The following is a 16,264-nucleotide window of genomic DNA, read 5'->3' as shown; positions in this document are numbered from 1 at the left end:
TATGGGGATAATGGGGGAAAAAGGCATTGAAGTGGATGATCAGCCATGATCATATTGAATGGCGGAGCAGGTTGGATGGACTGAATGGCCTACTCCTGCTGCTATGTTCCTCTGTTCCTATAACTCTAGAGAATACAGGCCCAGTTTCCTCAATCTCTCCTCATAAGACAATCCCACCATCCCAGGAATCAGTCTGGTGAACCTTTGTTGCACTCCCTCTATGGAAAGTATATATTTTTTTATTTATTCCTTCGGGGAATATGGGCATCACTGGCTATGTCAGCATTTATTGCCCATCCCTAATTGCCCTTGAGAAGGTGGTGGTGAGCTGCCTTCTTGAACCGCTGCAGTCCATGTGGGGTAGGTACACCCACAGTGCTGTTAGGAAGGGAGTTCCAGGATTTTGACCCAGCGACTGTGAAGGAACGGCGATATAGTTCCAAGTCAGGATGGTGTGAGACTTGGAGGGGAACTTGCAGGTGGTGGTGTTCCCATGTATCTGCTGCTCTTGTCCTTCTAGTTGGTAGAGGTCGCGGGTTTGGAAGGTGCTGTCTAAGGAGCCTTGGTGCATTGCTGCAGTGCATCTTGTAGATGGTACACACTGCTGTCACTGTGCATCAGTGGTGGAGGGAGTGAATATTTGGGGGTTTGGAAGGTGCTGTCGGAGGAGCCTTGGTGAGTTGCTGCAGTGTATCTTGTAGATGGTACACAACGCTGCCACTATGGTTTGGTGGTGGAGGGAATGTACCACCCCCAAGCACAAGGGCAGCAGGAGCACTTGATGGAAGTCCAAATCTAGCAGCCATCAACATAAAATAGTCATTACTGTGCAGGAAACGTCGCTAGCTGGAGCAGTTCGAGCTCCAGGTTTTGGAGCTTGAGCAGTGGCTGGAGTTACTTGGGGTCATCTGGGAGGCTGAGAGCATCATGGATAGCACATTTCTGGAGGTGGTCACCCTGCAGCTTAAATGTGCAGGCAGAGAGGGAATGGGTGACCACCAGAAGGACAAGGAGGATCAAGCAGGCAGGGCAGGGACCCCATGAGCACATCTCGCTCTCCAACTGATATTGAGTTCTAAATACTGGTGAGAGTAATGGTTCCTCTGGGGAGTGCAGGCAAAGTCAAGTCCATGGTACCATGGGTGGCTCAGCTGCACAGGGGGGTGGATGAAGAGTGGAAAAGCAATAGTGGTAGGTGATTCGATAATGACGGGAACAGGCAGGTGCTGCTGTGGCCACAGATGTGACTCTAGGATGGTGTGTTTCCTCCCTGGTGCCAGGGTCAAGGATATCACTGAACAGCTGCAGGACATTCTGAAGGGGGAAGGTGAACCCAGAGGTCATGGTCCATATTGGCACCAATGACACAGGCAGAACGAGGGATGAGATCCTGAAGGCAGAGTTTAGGGAGCCAGGGAAGAGATTGAAAAGCAGGACCTCAAAGGTAGTAATCTCTGGATTGCTGCCAGTGCCATGTGCTAGTGAGTACAGAAATAGGAAGATACAGCTGATGAATACATGGCTGCTGGTGCAGGAGGGAGGACTGTAGGTTCCTGAGGCATTAGACTGCTTCTGGGGGAGCTGGGACCTGTACAAGCTGGACAGGTTGCACCTTAACAGGACTGGGACCAATATCCTCATAGTGCGTTTTGCTAGTGCTGTTGGGGACGGTTTAAACTAGCTTGGCAGGGGGATGGTAACCTGAGAATAGATTCAGAAGGAAGAAAAGTTGGTAATGGAAGGCAGAAAATTAATAAGCGTGTTTGAAAGGCAGAGGAAACAAAGGCTCGAAAATAGACCAGAAGGGAGTTTGTCAGTGCTAAAGGGTACATACCTTAATGGAAGGAGTCTAGGGAATAAGGCAGATGAGCTGAGAGCACAGATTAATACGTGCAAGTATGATATTATAGCTGTTACTGAGACATGGCTGAAAGAAGGGCAGGAATGGCAGCTCAACATTCCTGGTTACAGGGTTTTCAGGTGAAATAGAAAGGACGGGGTGGGGTAGCAATGTTTATGGGGAGACAGTGACATAGTGGTAATGCCACTGGACTAGTAATCCAGAGGCATGGCCTATTGCCTTGGGGATACAGGTTAAATCCCACCATAGCAGCTCGTGGAATTTAAAAACAATTAATTCATAGACATCTGGAACTGAAAGCTCGTCTCAGTAATGGTACCATGAAACGATCATCAATTGTTGTAAAAACCCATCTGCTACACTAATGTTCTTCAGGGACGGAAATCTGCTGTCCTTACCTGGTCTGGCCTACATGTGACTCCAGATCCACCACAATGTGATTGACTCTTAACTGTCCTCTGAAATGTCTGAGCAAGCCACTCAATTGTCAAGGGCAATTAGGGATGGGTAACAAATGATGGCCTTGCCAGCGATGCCCACATCCCATGAAAGAATTTTTTTTTAATTGATTAAGGAAACAATTAGAGCTGTGAGATGATATTGTAGAAGGATCATCAAATGAGGCCGCATGGGTTGAACTGAAGAACCAAAAAAGGGGCAATCACACGACTGGGAGAGTACTATAGACCCCCAAACAGTCAGAGGGAGATATTCTGTGCCGTAAACTTTCTATATGCAAATATGTAGGCAAATCTCTGATAAGTGGAAAAACAATAGGACAGTAATAGTGGTGGATCTCAACTACCCTAATATTATCTGGGATAGAATTAGTGTGAAAGGCACAGGGGGGGCAGAATTCTGAAGATGCATTCAGGAGAACCTTTTTAGCTAGTACATAGCAAGTACATAGAGAGTATCGTGGATAGCACGTATAGAGAGGTGGTCACACCACAGGCTCAGAGCCCACAGGCAGGAGGGGAATGGGTGACCACCAGGCAGAGCAAGAGGACTAGGCAGGCAGTGCAGGAATCTCCTGTGGCTATTCCCCTGCAAAACAGATATACTGCTTTGGATACTGTTGGGGGAATGACCTCTCAGGGGAAAGCAGCAACAGCCCAATTCATTGCACCATGGTTGGCTCTGCTGCACAGGGGAGGAGTAAAAAGTGTGGGAATGCAATAGTTATAGAGGATTCAATTGTAAGGGGAATAGATAGGCGTTTCTGTGGCTGCAAAAGAGACTCCAGGATGGTATGTTGCCTCCCTGGTGCTAGGGTCAAGGATGTCTCAGAGCAGTATACTTAGAATATTGCGTGCAATTCTGATCGCCACACTACCAGAAGGACGTCGAGGCTTTGGAGAGGGTACAGAAGAGGTTTACCAGGATGTTGCCTGGTCTGGAGGGCATTAGCTATGAGGAGAGTTTGGATAAACTCGGATTGTTTTCACTGGAACGACGGAGGTGGAGGGGCAACATGATAGAGGTTTACAAAGTTATGAGCGGCATGGACAGAGTGGATAGTCAGAAGCTAGAAAATGACAGGGGGATGGGAACCTTTGCAAGGAGTCAGAGGAGGGGGGATCAAAGACAGTGAAAAATAGTGGGAAGGGGACAAGTAATGTTAAAAAGACGAGCCTTCAGTCTTTGTGCTTTAACGCGTGGAGCATTCGCAATAAAGTGGATGAATTAATCACACACATAGATGTAAACGGGTATGATATAGTCGAGATTACGGAAGGTGACCAGGGATGGGAAATGAACATCCAGGGATATTCAGTATTTAGGAAGGACAGACAAAAAGCAAAAGGTGGTGCAGTTGCATTGCTGGTTAAAGAGGAAATTAATGCAATAGTGAAGAAGGATATTAGCTCTGACAATGTGGAATCTGTATGGGTAGAGCTGAGAAACACTAAGGGGCAAAAAACATTAATGGGGGTTGTACATAGGCCCCCAAACTGTAGTGGTGATGTTGGGAATGGCAATAAACAGGAAATTAGAGGTGCATGCGATAAAGGAACATCTGTATTATTGGTGACTTTAATCTGCATATAGATTGGGCAAATCAAATTAGTCACAATACCGTAGAGGAGGAATTCTTGGAGTGTACACGGGATGGTTTTCTCGACCAATACATTGAGGAACCAACTAGAGAACAGGCCATCCTAGACTGGGTATTGTGTAATGAGAGAGGAATAATTGACAATCTAGTTGTGCGAGACCCCTTGGGGACAAGCGACCATAATATGATAGAATTCTTCATCAAGATGGAGAGTGACGTAGTTGATTCTGAGACTAGGGTCCTGAATCTTAGTAAAGGAAACTACGAAGGTATGAGGCGTGAGTTGGCCATGATGAATTGGGAAACGTTACTTAAAGGGATGATGGTGGATAGGCAATGGCAAACATTTAAAGAGCACATGGATGAACTGCAACAATTGTTTATCCCTGTCTGGCGCAAAAGTAAAATGGGAAAGGTAGCCAAACCATGGTTTACAAGGGAAATTAGAGATAGCATTAGATCCAAGGAAGAGGCATATAAATTTGCCAGGAGAAACAACAGACCTGAGGATTGGGAGCAGTTTAGAATTCAGCAAAGGAGGATCAAGGGATTGATTAAGAAGGGGAAAATAGAGTACGAGAGCAAGCTGTGGGGAACATAAAAACTGACTGTAAAAGTTTCTATAGGGATGTGAAGAGAAAAAGATTGGTGAAGACAAATGTAGGTCCCTTACAGTCAGAAACAAGGGAATTTATTATGGGGAACAAAGAAATGGCTGACCAACTAAATGCATACTTTGGTTCTGTCTTCACAAAGGAGGACACAAATATCATACCAGAAATGTTGGGGAACACAGGGCTTAGTGAGAGAGAGGAACTGAAAGAAATCAGTATTAGTAGAGAAATGGTGTTGGGGAAATTGATGGGATTGAAGGCTGATAAATCCCCAGGGCCTGATAATCTACATCCCAGAGTACTTAAGGAAGTGGCCCTAGAAATAGTGGATGCATTGGTGGTCATCGTTCAAGATTCTGTAGACTTTGGAACTGTTCCAACAGATTGGAGGGTAGCTAATGTAACCCCACTATTTAAAAAGGGAGGTCGAGAGAAAACAGGGAATTATAGACCAGTCAGTCTGACATTGATAGTGGGGAAAATTCTAGAGTCCATTATCACTTAGAGAACAGTAGTAGAATCCGACAGAGTCAGCATGGATTTACGAAAGGGAAATCATGCTTGACAAATCTACTGGAATTCTTTGAGGATGTAACAGGTAGAGTTGATGAGGGGGAGCCAGTGGATGTGGTTTATTTGGACTTTCAGAAGGCTTTCGACAAAGTCCCACATAAGAGAATAATGTGTAAAATTGAAGCACATGGGATTGGGGGTAGTGTATTGCGATGTATAGAAAATTGGTTGGCGGACCACAAGCAAAGAGTAGGGATTAATGGGTCTTTTTCCGAATGGTAGGCAGTGACTAGTGGGGTACCGCAGAGATTGGTGCTCGGACCCCAGCTATTCACAATATATATTCATGATTAGATGAGGGAATTAAATGTAATATCTCCAAATTTGCAGATGACACAAAACTGGGTGGGAGGGTGAGTTGTGAGGAGGATGCAGAGAAGCTTCAGGGTGATTTGGACAAGTTGAGTGAATGGGCTAATGCATGGCAGATGCAGAATAATGTGGATAAATGTGAGGTTATCCACTTTGGTAGCAAAAACAGGAAGGCAGATTATTATCTGAAGGGCCGAATGGCCTACTCCTGCTCCTATTTTCTATGTTTCTATGGAACAAGAGAAGGGGTGGTTTTGGACTTAGTTTTAGGAAATGAAGCTGGGCAGGTGGAAGGGGTATCAGTCGAGGGGCACGAAGGTGGAAATGATGATAATTTAGTGAGATTTAGGGTAGTTATGGAAAAGGACAAAGACAGACCAGGATTAAAAGATCTGAATTTTGGAAAAGCTAATTTTACTAAGCTGTGATGTGATTTAGGTAAAATGGACTGGAAACAGCTACTTGAAGCCAGATCAGTGGGAGGCATTTAAGGAAGAGATAGTGAGGGTTCAGAACAAGTACATTCCCTTAAAGAAAAAGTGTGAGACTAACAATTCCAAAGCCCAGAGCCCCCTGGATGTCAAGAGACTTAAAGAAGAGGATAAAGAGAAAAAGGGAAATTGATGACAGATAATGAGGGCTTTTAATAGTGCAGAAAACCTCGAGAAGTATAAAAAGTGAAGGGGTGAAATTAAAAAGGAAATTAGGAAAGCAAAGAGAGGACATGAACAAACATTGGCAAATAAAATCAAGGAAAACCCAAAGATTTTTTTATAAATACATGAACAGCAAGAGGATAATTAGAGAAAGGATCGGGCTTATTAGGGACCATAAGGGTAACCTGCATGTGGAGGCAGAGAACGTGGATATGGTTCTTAATGAATACTTTGTCTCAGTTTTCACAAAATAGAGGGAAGATACAGACATTGTAAATAGGGAGGAGGAGTATGAAATATTAGATGACATTAGCACAAGTGAGAGAGGAAGTATTAAGTTGTTTAACATCTTCGGAAGTAGATAAATCCCCAGGCCTAGACGGAATGTATCGTAGGCTGTTAAGGAAATTAAGAGAAGTAATGGAGACTCTGACCATCATTTTCTAATACTCTCTGGCTACAGGTGTGGTACCGGTAAACAAGAGGACAGCTAATGTTGTATCACTGTTTAAAAAAGGAGAACGGGATAGACTGAGTAATTATCGGCCAGTCAGCATAACATTGGTGGTGGAAAAATTATTGGAAAAAATTTTGACATATAGGATAAATTTAGAAAGACATGGAGTAATCAAAGACACTCAGCACAGATTTGTTAAGGGAAGATCATGTCTGACTAACATGATGGAATTTTTTGAGGAGGTAACAAAGAGAGTAGATGAGGGTAGTGCATTTGATGCAGTCCATATGGATTTTAGCAAGGCTTTTGATAAGGTCCCAGATGGCAGAATGGTCATGAAGGCAAAAGCCGAAGGGATCCGAGACAAAGTGGCAAATTGGATCTGGAATTGGTTCAAAGGCCGGAAGCAAAAAATAATGGTCGATGGGTGTTTTGGTGACTGGAAGGCCTTTTCCAGTGAGGGTTCCACAGGTCTCTTGTGTTTTGTGATCTATATCAATGATTTGGTTCAATGAGGAGTGCAGGAGAGCATGCAGGGAGCATCACCAGGCATACCTAAAAATGAGGTGTCAACTGGTGAAGCCACAACACAGGACTACAAAACACGAAAACAGTGGAAGCACCATGTGATAGACAGAGCTAAGCAATCCCGCAAGCAACAGATCAGATCGAAGCTCTGCGGCCCTGCTACGTCCAGTCGTGTATAGTGGTGGACAATTAAACAACTAACAGGAGGAGGAGGCTCCACAAATATCCCCATCCTCAATGATGGGGGAGCCCAGCACATCAGCATTTGCATCCATCTTCAGCCAGAAGTGCCGAGTGGATGATTAACTTGGCCTCCACCTCCAAGCATCACAAATGCCAGTCGTCAGCCAATCTGATTCACTCCGCGTGATGTCAAGAAATGACTGAAGGCACTGGATACTGCAAAGGCTATGGGCCCTGACAATATTCCGGCAATAGTACTGAAGACTTGTGCTCCAGAACTTGCCGCGCCCCTAGCTAAGCTGTTCCAGTACAGCTACAACACTGGCATCCACCCAAAAATGTGGAAAATTGCCCAGGTATGTCCTGTTCACAAAAATCAGGAGAAATTCAACCTGGCCAATTACTGCCCCATCAGTCTGCTCTCGATCATCAGATAAGTGATGGAAGGAGTCATCGACCGTGCTATCAAACGGCACTTGCTCAGCAATAACCTGTTCACTGATGCTCAGTTTGGGTTCCGACAGGGCCATTCAGCTCCTGACCTCATTACAGCCTTGGTCCAAACATAGGTCAAAAGAACTGAACTCAGGAGGTGAGGTGAGAGTGACTGCCCTTGTCATCAAGGCAGCATTTGACCGAGTATGGCATCAAGGAGCCCTAGCAAAACTGGAGTTAATGGGAATCTGGGAAAAACTCTCCACTGGTGGGAGTCATACCTAGCGCAAAGAAGGATGGTTGTGGTTGTTGGAGGTCAATCATCTGAGCTCCAGGACCTCACTGCAGGAGTTCCTCCTCAGATACTGAAGCAGTCCCTGTCCATATGCAGCAAGGCCTGGACAACATTCAGTCTTGGGCTGCTAAGTGACAAGTAACATTCGCGCCGCACAAGTGCCAGGCAATGACCATCTCTAACCAAAGAGAATCTAACCATCTCCCCTTGACATTCAATGGCATTACCATCACTGAATCCCCCACTATCAACATCCTAGGGGCTACCATTGACCAGAAACTGAACTGGAGTAGCCATATAAATACTGTGGCTACAAGAGCAGGTCAGAGGCTCGGAATCTTGAGGCGAGTAACTCGCCTCCTGACTCCCCAAAGCCTGTCCATCATCTACAAGGCACAAGTCAGGAGTGTGATGGAATACTCTCCACTTGCCTGGATGGGTGCAGCTCCAACAACACTCAAGAAGCTCGACACCATCCAGGACAAAGCAGCCCGCTTGATTGGCACCCCATCTACAAACATTCACTCCCTCCACCACCGATGCACGGTGCTGGTTTTTCCTTCTGGGGAGCTTCAAAAGCGGTGGGACGTACACGCAGGATTTGCTTCGTGGAGCCGCCATGATTTTTTTTTTTTAGAATTAGAACATTACAGCGCAGTACAGGCCCTTCGGCCCTCGATGTTGCGCCGACCTGTGAAACCATCTGACCTACACTATTCCATTTTCATCCATATGTCTATCCAATGACCACTTAAATGCCCTTAAAGTTGGCGAGTCTACTGCTGCTGCAGGCAGGGCGTTCCACGCCCCTACTACTCTCTGTGTAAAGAAACTACCTCTCACATCTGTCCTATATCTTTCACCCCTCAACTTAAAGCTATGTCCCCTCGTGTTTGCCATCACCATCCGAGGAAAAAGACTCTCACTATCCACCCTATCTAACCCTCTGATTATCTTATATGTCTCTATTAAGTCACCTCTCCTCCTCCTTCTCTCCAACGAAAACAACCTCAAGTCCCTCAGCCTTTCCTCGTAAGACCTTCCCTCCATACCAGGCAACATCCTAGTAAATCTCCTCTGCACCCTTTCCATAGCTTCCACATCCTTCCTATAATGCGGTGACCAGAACTGCACGCAATACTCCAGGTGCGGTCTCACCAGAGTTTTAGTGCAGTGGCTCATTTACATGGAGGGGGCAGAACGCCCACTACCCCCACCCCCCCGTGATGTAGAGGGGGCAGGTGCTCCATCCTCGGCAATGGCGTTTTTAAAGGGCTTTAAGTCCTTCAAGTCCATTTAAATGTTTAAAGTTACGAGTCTGTAAAAAATAAATGTAAAACTTTATTAATTGTTTCAATCCCCTCTTGCAGCCGCCCCCCCCCAATGACTAATCAATCTATAAATTTCCCTCCCCTCCACCCCCCAAAAAAAGTAAAATCTCAATCCCAACCTTTCACCCTGAACTCTCTTCACGTTAACCCTCAACCCCTTCCAACCATTCCCTCCACCAATCTCCAAGCGGAGATCCGAAGGCATGGGAGTTCCGGCAACCAGCCGGAATATCGGAGCAGGACAGCTGGTGTGGCGAGTTAAGTATTAATTCCTTTAGCATAAGTTTAAATACTTTAATTATGTCAGGGAGGCCTCTTTGTGGCCTAACCACCACCAGTAATATGGGGCGGGGCCTTCTGGGCATCAAGCCCTGTGGTGGGCCTCTCCCAGAGGTATTTTACGGGCCTTCCCGCCGCAAATCCCGACATTGGGGGGCTGGTAAAATCTAGCCCTTAGTGGCAGCAGTGTGTACCATCTACAAAATACATTACAGCAACTCACCAAGGCTCCTTTGACAGCACCTTCCAAACCCGCGACCTCTACCACCTAGAAGGACAAGGGCAGCAAATACATGGGAACACCACCACCTGCAAGTTCCCCTTCAAGTCACACACCATCCTGACTTGGAACTATATCGCCATTCCTTCACTGTTGCTGGGTCAAAATCCTGGAACTCCCTTCCTAACAGCACTGTGGGTGTACCTACCCCACATGGACTGCAGCGGTTCAAGAAAGCAGCTCACCACCACCTTCTCAAGGGCAATTAGATATGGGCAATAAATGTTGGCCTGGCCAGCGACGCCCACATCCCGTGGAAAAAAAAATTAAAAATTGGACTTGATCATTGTAGGTATAATGAAGAAGTTTGTGCAATAGAGTATAGAAATAGGAGGATAGAGCAGATGAATGTGTGGCTGGAAAGATGGTGCAAGAGGGAGGACTTTAAACTCCTAAGACTCTGGGACCAGTTCTGGAGAAGGTGAGACATGTACGAGCCGGAGGGGGTGCACCTGAACAGACTATTTGCTAGTGCTATTGGGGAGGGTTTAAAATAACTGGGCAGGGGTGTGGGAACCAGGAGGAAATATCAGAGGAATACCAAGGAGCACAGAATACTGGGGAGATAGATAGCACGAGAGTAAAGAATAGTAAAGTGTAAGGTAAAAGTAATATTACATGGGGTCAGAGTAAGGGAGAAAATAATGAAGTCTGAATCAGGGTTAGTGTGCATGTATGTGAATGCACGGGGTGTGGTTAATAAGACTAGTGAGGTACAGCAGCAGATTGCAATGTGGAAATATGATGTTGTGGCTATAACAGAGACCTGGCTCAAAGAAGGGCAGGACTGGGTGTTAAATATTCCTGGATACAAGGTGTTCAGCCGAAGCATAGAATATAAGAGCTGGGATGTTTTGCTGGAACTGTTTAAAACACTAGTTAGGCCACAGCTGGAGTACTGTGTACAGTTCTGGTCACCGCACTATAGGAAAGATGTGGTTGCACTCAAGAGGTTACAGAGGAGATTTACGAGGATGTTTCCTGGACTGAAGAATTTTAGTTATGAGGAAAGATTGGATAGGTTAAGGTTGTTTTCTTTGGAACAGAGGAGGCTGAGGGAGATCTAATTGCAGTGTTTAAAGTTATGAGGTGTTCAGATAGAGCGGATAGGAAGGCCCTATTCTCCTTGGTTGAAGGGTCCATAATCAGGAGGCATAGATTTCGGGTAAGAGGTTTGAGGTTTAGAGGGGGTTCGAGGGGAAATTGTTTTCCTCCAGAGGGTGGTGGGGATCTAGAACTCACTGCCTGAAAGGGTGGTAGAGGCAGAAACCCTCAGCAAATTGAAAAAGTAATTGGATATGCACCTGAAGAAGGCATACGGCATGCTTGCCTTCATCGGTCGGGGCATAGAGTATAAAAATTGGCAAGTCATGCTGCAGCTGTACAGAACCTTAGTTAGGCCACACTGAGAATATTGCGTGCAATTCTGGTCGCCACACTACCAGAAGGACACGGATGCTTTGGAGAGGGTACAGAGGAGGTTTACCAGGATGTTGCCTGGTCTGGAGGGCATTGGCTATGAGGAGAGGTTGGAAAAACTCGGATTGTTTTCACTGGAACGATGGAGGTGGAGGGGCGACATGATAGAGGTTTACAAAGTTATGAGCGGCATGGACAGAGTGGATAGTCAGAAGCTTTTTCCCAGGGTGGAAGAGTCAGTTACAAGGGGACATAGGTTTAAGGTGAGAGGGGCAAAGTTTAGAGGGGATGTGCGAGGCAAGTTCTTTACACAGAGGGTGGTGAGTGCCTGGAACTTGTTGCCGGTGGAGGTGGTGGAAGCAGATACGATAATGACGTTTAAGAGACATCTTGACAAATACATGAATAGGATGGGAATAGAGGGATACGGACCCCCGAAATGCAGAAGGTTTTAGTTTAGGCAGGCATCAAGATCGGTGCAGGCTTGGAGGGCCGAATGGCCTGTTCCTGTGCTGTACTGTTCTTTGTTCTTTTGTTTGAAGTGCCGGAACCTACAAGGTTATGGACCAAGAGCTGGAAAGTGGGATTAGGCTGGATGGCTACTTCTTAGCCGGTGTGGAAACAAGGGGCTGAATAGATCCAATCGGGAATTCAGGAGAAACTTCTTTACCCAAAGAGTGGTGAGAATGTGAAACTCACTCCCACAGGGAGTGGTTGAGGTGAATAGTCTTGATACATTTAAGGGGAAGCTGGATAAACACATGAGGGAGAAAGGAATAGAAGGATATGGTGATAGGATGAGATGGAGAGGGTAGGAGGAGGCTCGTGTGGGGCATAAACACCAGCACGGAGCAGTTGGACTGAATGGCCTGTTCTAGTATTGTAGACTGAATGTTAATCTAACTTTGGTCAAAATCAGTTTGCACGTTTGATATACCTGCTCTCCGATATTACCCATGCCTGATGAAACCTTATCACAAAGCTGGTGCAAGCAGGAAATTTTGGCTATTGGGAGGAAGGCAGGAGGTAAAGATTTGTTGAAGATGGGTGTAGTTACCTCTCGGTGAAAATTAGTAGAGGATGGATCTATTAATCTTTTCCCTTCTTCATAAAGAAAAAAGTCTTCATGTTGTTCTGTGATTATTATGGTGAGAAATGAGAAGTTCCTGTGCTGATATTGGCAGGAGTGAAGATTGCTGATATTAGGATGCAGGACTGTGCCTTGAGTTAATGGAGAATATTTTATTTCTAATTACCACACATTTGGAATGCTGAATTGGATTCTGGATAATGTGACCTCTGTTGTCCTCAGTAAATAGATGCAAATTGGGCTTTAATCTGTATTAGGATACAGTCTGGCATCAGCACACTGAGTAGCTGGGCCACCTGAATTGAATCAATCAACTTGCTTGAATGGTGCTTTTTTTTATGCTTAATCTTTCACTCAAACATCCATGACCTCACTGGCTCCTCCCTCAACCATCTCAACTACGCACTAATACATGTGTAAAAGCTGAGTAAGAGGAGTCTGAATGGGACTTGGGCCTGACCTTATTGTACACACTTTAGTCACTTTTTAAACTGAGGGCAAGGAGAACAAAGGTGAGGAATTAGACACAATGCTACTGGTGGAGAACAGAACCTTTTAGGGGAAAGTGTACTTCTAAATTTGGTGCATGTTTCACAAGGATGAAACCAGAATTGCAAGGTTATAATTATCGAGAAAGATTGAACAGCCTGAGACTCTTTTCTCTAGAAAAGAGAAGCCCGAAACATGTTCTGATAGAGGTCTTTAAAATCATGAAAGGGTTTGATAGGTGAGATGTGCAGAAGATGTTTCCAATTGTGACAGAGGTCAAAATTCAGGGTCATAGGGATTAAATAGTCATGAATAAATCAAATAGGAAATTCAAGAGAAACTTCTTGACAGAATCTCAGAATTGTTACAGTGCAGAAGGAGGCCATTCAACCTCAGTTCACTCAGTTCCATTCTCTCACCTTCTCCCCGTAACCCTGCACATTGTTCCTTCTCATATAATGGAGATTGTTTAGGGAGCACTTGCTGTGACTACTGGATAGGTTTGTCCCGATGAGGCAGGGAAGGGATGGTAGGGTGAAGGAACCTTGGATGACAAGAGATGTGGAACAGCTAGTCAAGAGGAAGAAGGAAGCTTACTTAAGGTTGAGGAAGCAAGGTTCAGACAGGGCTCTAGAGGGTTACAAGGTAGCCAGGAAGGAACTGAAGAATGGACTTAGGAGAGCTAGAAGGGGACATGAAAAAGTCTTGGCGGGTAGGATTAAGGAAAATCCCAAGGTGATCTACACTTATGTGAGGAACAAGAGGATGTCCAGAGTGAGGGTAGGGCCGATCAGGGATAGTGGAGGGAACTTGTGCCTGGAGTCGAAGGAGGTAGGGGAGGTCCTAAATGAAAACTTTGCTTCAGTATTCACTAGTGAGAGGGACCTGTTCGTTTGTGAGGACAGCGTGAAACAGGCTGATATGCTCGAACAGGTTGATGTTAAGAGGGAGGATGTGCTGGAAATTTTGAATGATATGAGGACAGATAAGTCCCCGGGGCCAAACAGGATATACCCAAGGATATTACGGGAAGCGAGGGAAGAGATTGCTGCGCCTTTGACGATGATCTTTGCGTCTTCACTGTCCATTGGAGTAGTACCAGATGATTGGAGGGTGGCAAATATTGTTCCCTTGTTCAAGAAAGGGAATAGGGATAACCCTGGGAATTATAGACCAGTCAGTCTTACGTCGGTAGTGGGCAAATTATTGGAGAAGATTCTGAGAGACAGGATTTATGATTATTTGGAAAAGCATGGTTTGATTAGAGACAGTCAGCATGGCTTTGTGAGGGGCAGGTCATGCCTCACAAGCCTTATTGAATTCTTTGAAGATGTGACAAAACACATTGATGAAGGAAGAGCAGTGGATGTGGTGTATATGGATTTTAGCAAGGCGTTTGATAAGGTTCCCCATGGTAGGCTCATTCAGAAAGTAAGGAGGCATGGGATTAGGGGAAAGTTGGCTGTCTGGATACAAAATTGGCTAGCCCATAGAAGTCAGAGGGTGGTAGTAGATGGAAAGTATTCAGCCTGGAGCTCGGTGACCAGTGGTGTTCCACAAGGATCTGTTCTGGGACCTCTGCTCTTTGTGATTTTTATAAATGACTTGGATGAGGAAGTGGAAGGCTGGGTTAGCAAGTTTGCCGATGACACGAAGGTTGCTGGAGTTGTGGATAGTGTGGAAGGCTGTTGTAGGTTGCAACGGGACATTGACAAGATGCAGAGCTGGGCTGAGAACTGGCAGATGGAGTTCTACCTGGAAAAGTGTGAAGTGATTCATTTTGGAAGGTCGAATTTGAATGCAGAATACAGGCTTAAAGACAGGATTCTTGGTAGTGTGGAGGAACAGCGGGATCTTGGGGTCCATGTGCATAGATCACTCAAAGTTGCCACGCAAGTTGATAGAGTTGTTAAGAAAGCGTATGGTGTGTTGGCTTTCATTAACAGGGGGATTGAGTTTAAGAGCCGTGAGGTTATGCTGCAGCTCTATAAAGCCCTGGTTAGACCACACTTGGAATATTGTGTTCAGTTCTGGTCGCCTCATTATCGGAAGGATGTGGAAGCTTTAGAGAGGGTGCAGAGGAGATTTACCAGGATGCTGCCTGGACTGGAGGGCATGTCTTATGAAGAAAGGTTGAGGGAGCTAGGGCTTTTCTCATTGGAGCGAAGAAGGATGAGAGGTGACTTGATAGAGGGGTACAAGATGATGAGAGGCATAGATAGAGTGGATAGCCAGAGACTTTTTCCCAGGGCGGAAAGGGCTATCACCAGGGGGCATAATTTTAAGGTGATTGGAGGAAGGTTTCGGGGAGATGTCAGAGGTAGGTTCTTTACACAGAGAGTGGTGGGTACGTGGAATGCGCTGCCAGCGGTGGTAGTAGAAGCAGATACATTAAGGGCATTTAAGCGACTCTTGGATAGGTACATGGATGATAGTAGAATGAAGGGTAGGTAGTTAGTTTGATCATAGAGTAGGTTAAAGGTTCGGCACAACATCGTGGGCCGAAGGGCCTGTACTGTGCTGTACTGTTCGATGTTCTATGTTCTCTCAACATAGAACAACTGTTCCCTTGTGAATGCTTCAGTTGATCCTGCCTCCACCACGTTCTCAGGCAGCACATTCCAGACCTTAACACTCGCTGCATGAAAAAGTTTTTCCTTCTGTCACTTTTGTTTCTCTTACCAAATACTTTAAATCTGTGCCCTCTCGTTCTCGATCCTTTCATGAGTGGGAACAGTTTCTCTCTATCTGCTCTGTCCAGACCCGTCATGATTTTGAATACCTCTATCAAATCACCTCTCAGCCTTCTCTTCTCCAAGGAAAACAGTTTCAACTTCTACAATCTGTCTTCAGAACGGAAATTCCTCATCCCTGGAACCATTCTCGTGAATCTTTTCTGCACCCTCTCTAATACCTTCATGTCCTTCCTAAAGCATGGCACCCAGAATTGAACGCAGTGCTTCAGCTGAGGCCGAACTAGTGTCTTATACAAGTTCAACATGACCTTTATTTTTTTTCAATAATGAGATGTGGGTGTTGCAGGCTGTGACGTCGGTGGTGGGGAAAATTCTAGAGTCCGTTATCAAAGAGTTTACAGCAGAGCACTTGGAGAACAGTGGTAGAATTGAACAGAGTCAGCATGGATTTATGAAAGGGAAATCATGCTTGACAAATCTACTGGAATTCTTCGAGGATGTCACTTGTAGAGTTGATGAGGGGGAGACGGTGGATGTGGTTTATTTGGACTTTCAGAAGGCTTTCGACGAAGTCCCACATAAGAGATTAGCGTGTAAAGTTAAAGCGCATGGGATTGGGGGTAGTGTATTGCGATGGATAGAAAATTGGTTGGCAGACAGGAAACAAAGAGTAGGAATAAATGGGTCTTTTTTTGAATGGCAGGCAG

At 45.5% G+C, this 16,264-nt stretch overlaps 1 protein-coding gene across 1 annotated transcript in view; it reads left to right on the top strand.

Moving 5' to 3' along the window:
- LOC137373152 (collagen alpha-1(XI) chain-like) overlaps positions 1-16,264 on the top strand; it is a 612,019-nt gene that overhangs the window by 508,831 nt on the left and 86,924 nt on the right. The gene's annotated exons all lie outside the window — the stretch shown is intronic.

The sequence above is a fragment of the Heterodontus francisci genome, chromosome 8, assembly GCF_036365525.1.
Source record: "Heterodontus francisci isolate sHetFra1 chromosome 8, sHetFra1.hap1, whole genome shotgun sequence".
Classification (NCBI taxonomy): Eukaryota; Metazoa; Chordata; class Chondrichthyes; order Heterodontiformes; family Heterodontidae; genus Heterodontus; species Heterodontus francisci.
This window is presented reverse-complemented; position numbering and strand designations above follow the sequence as displayed.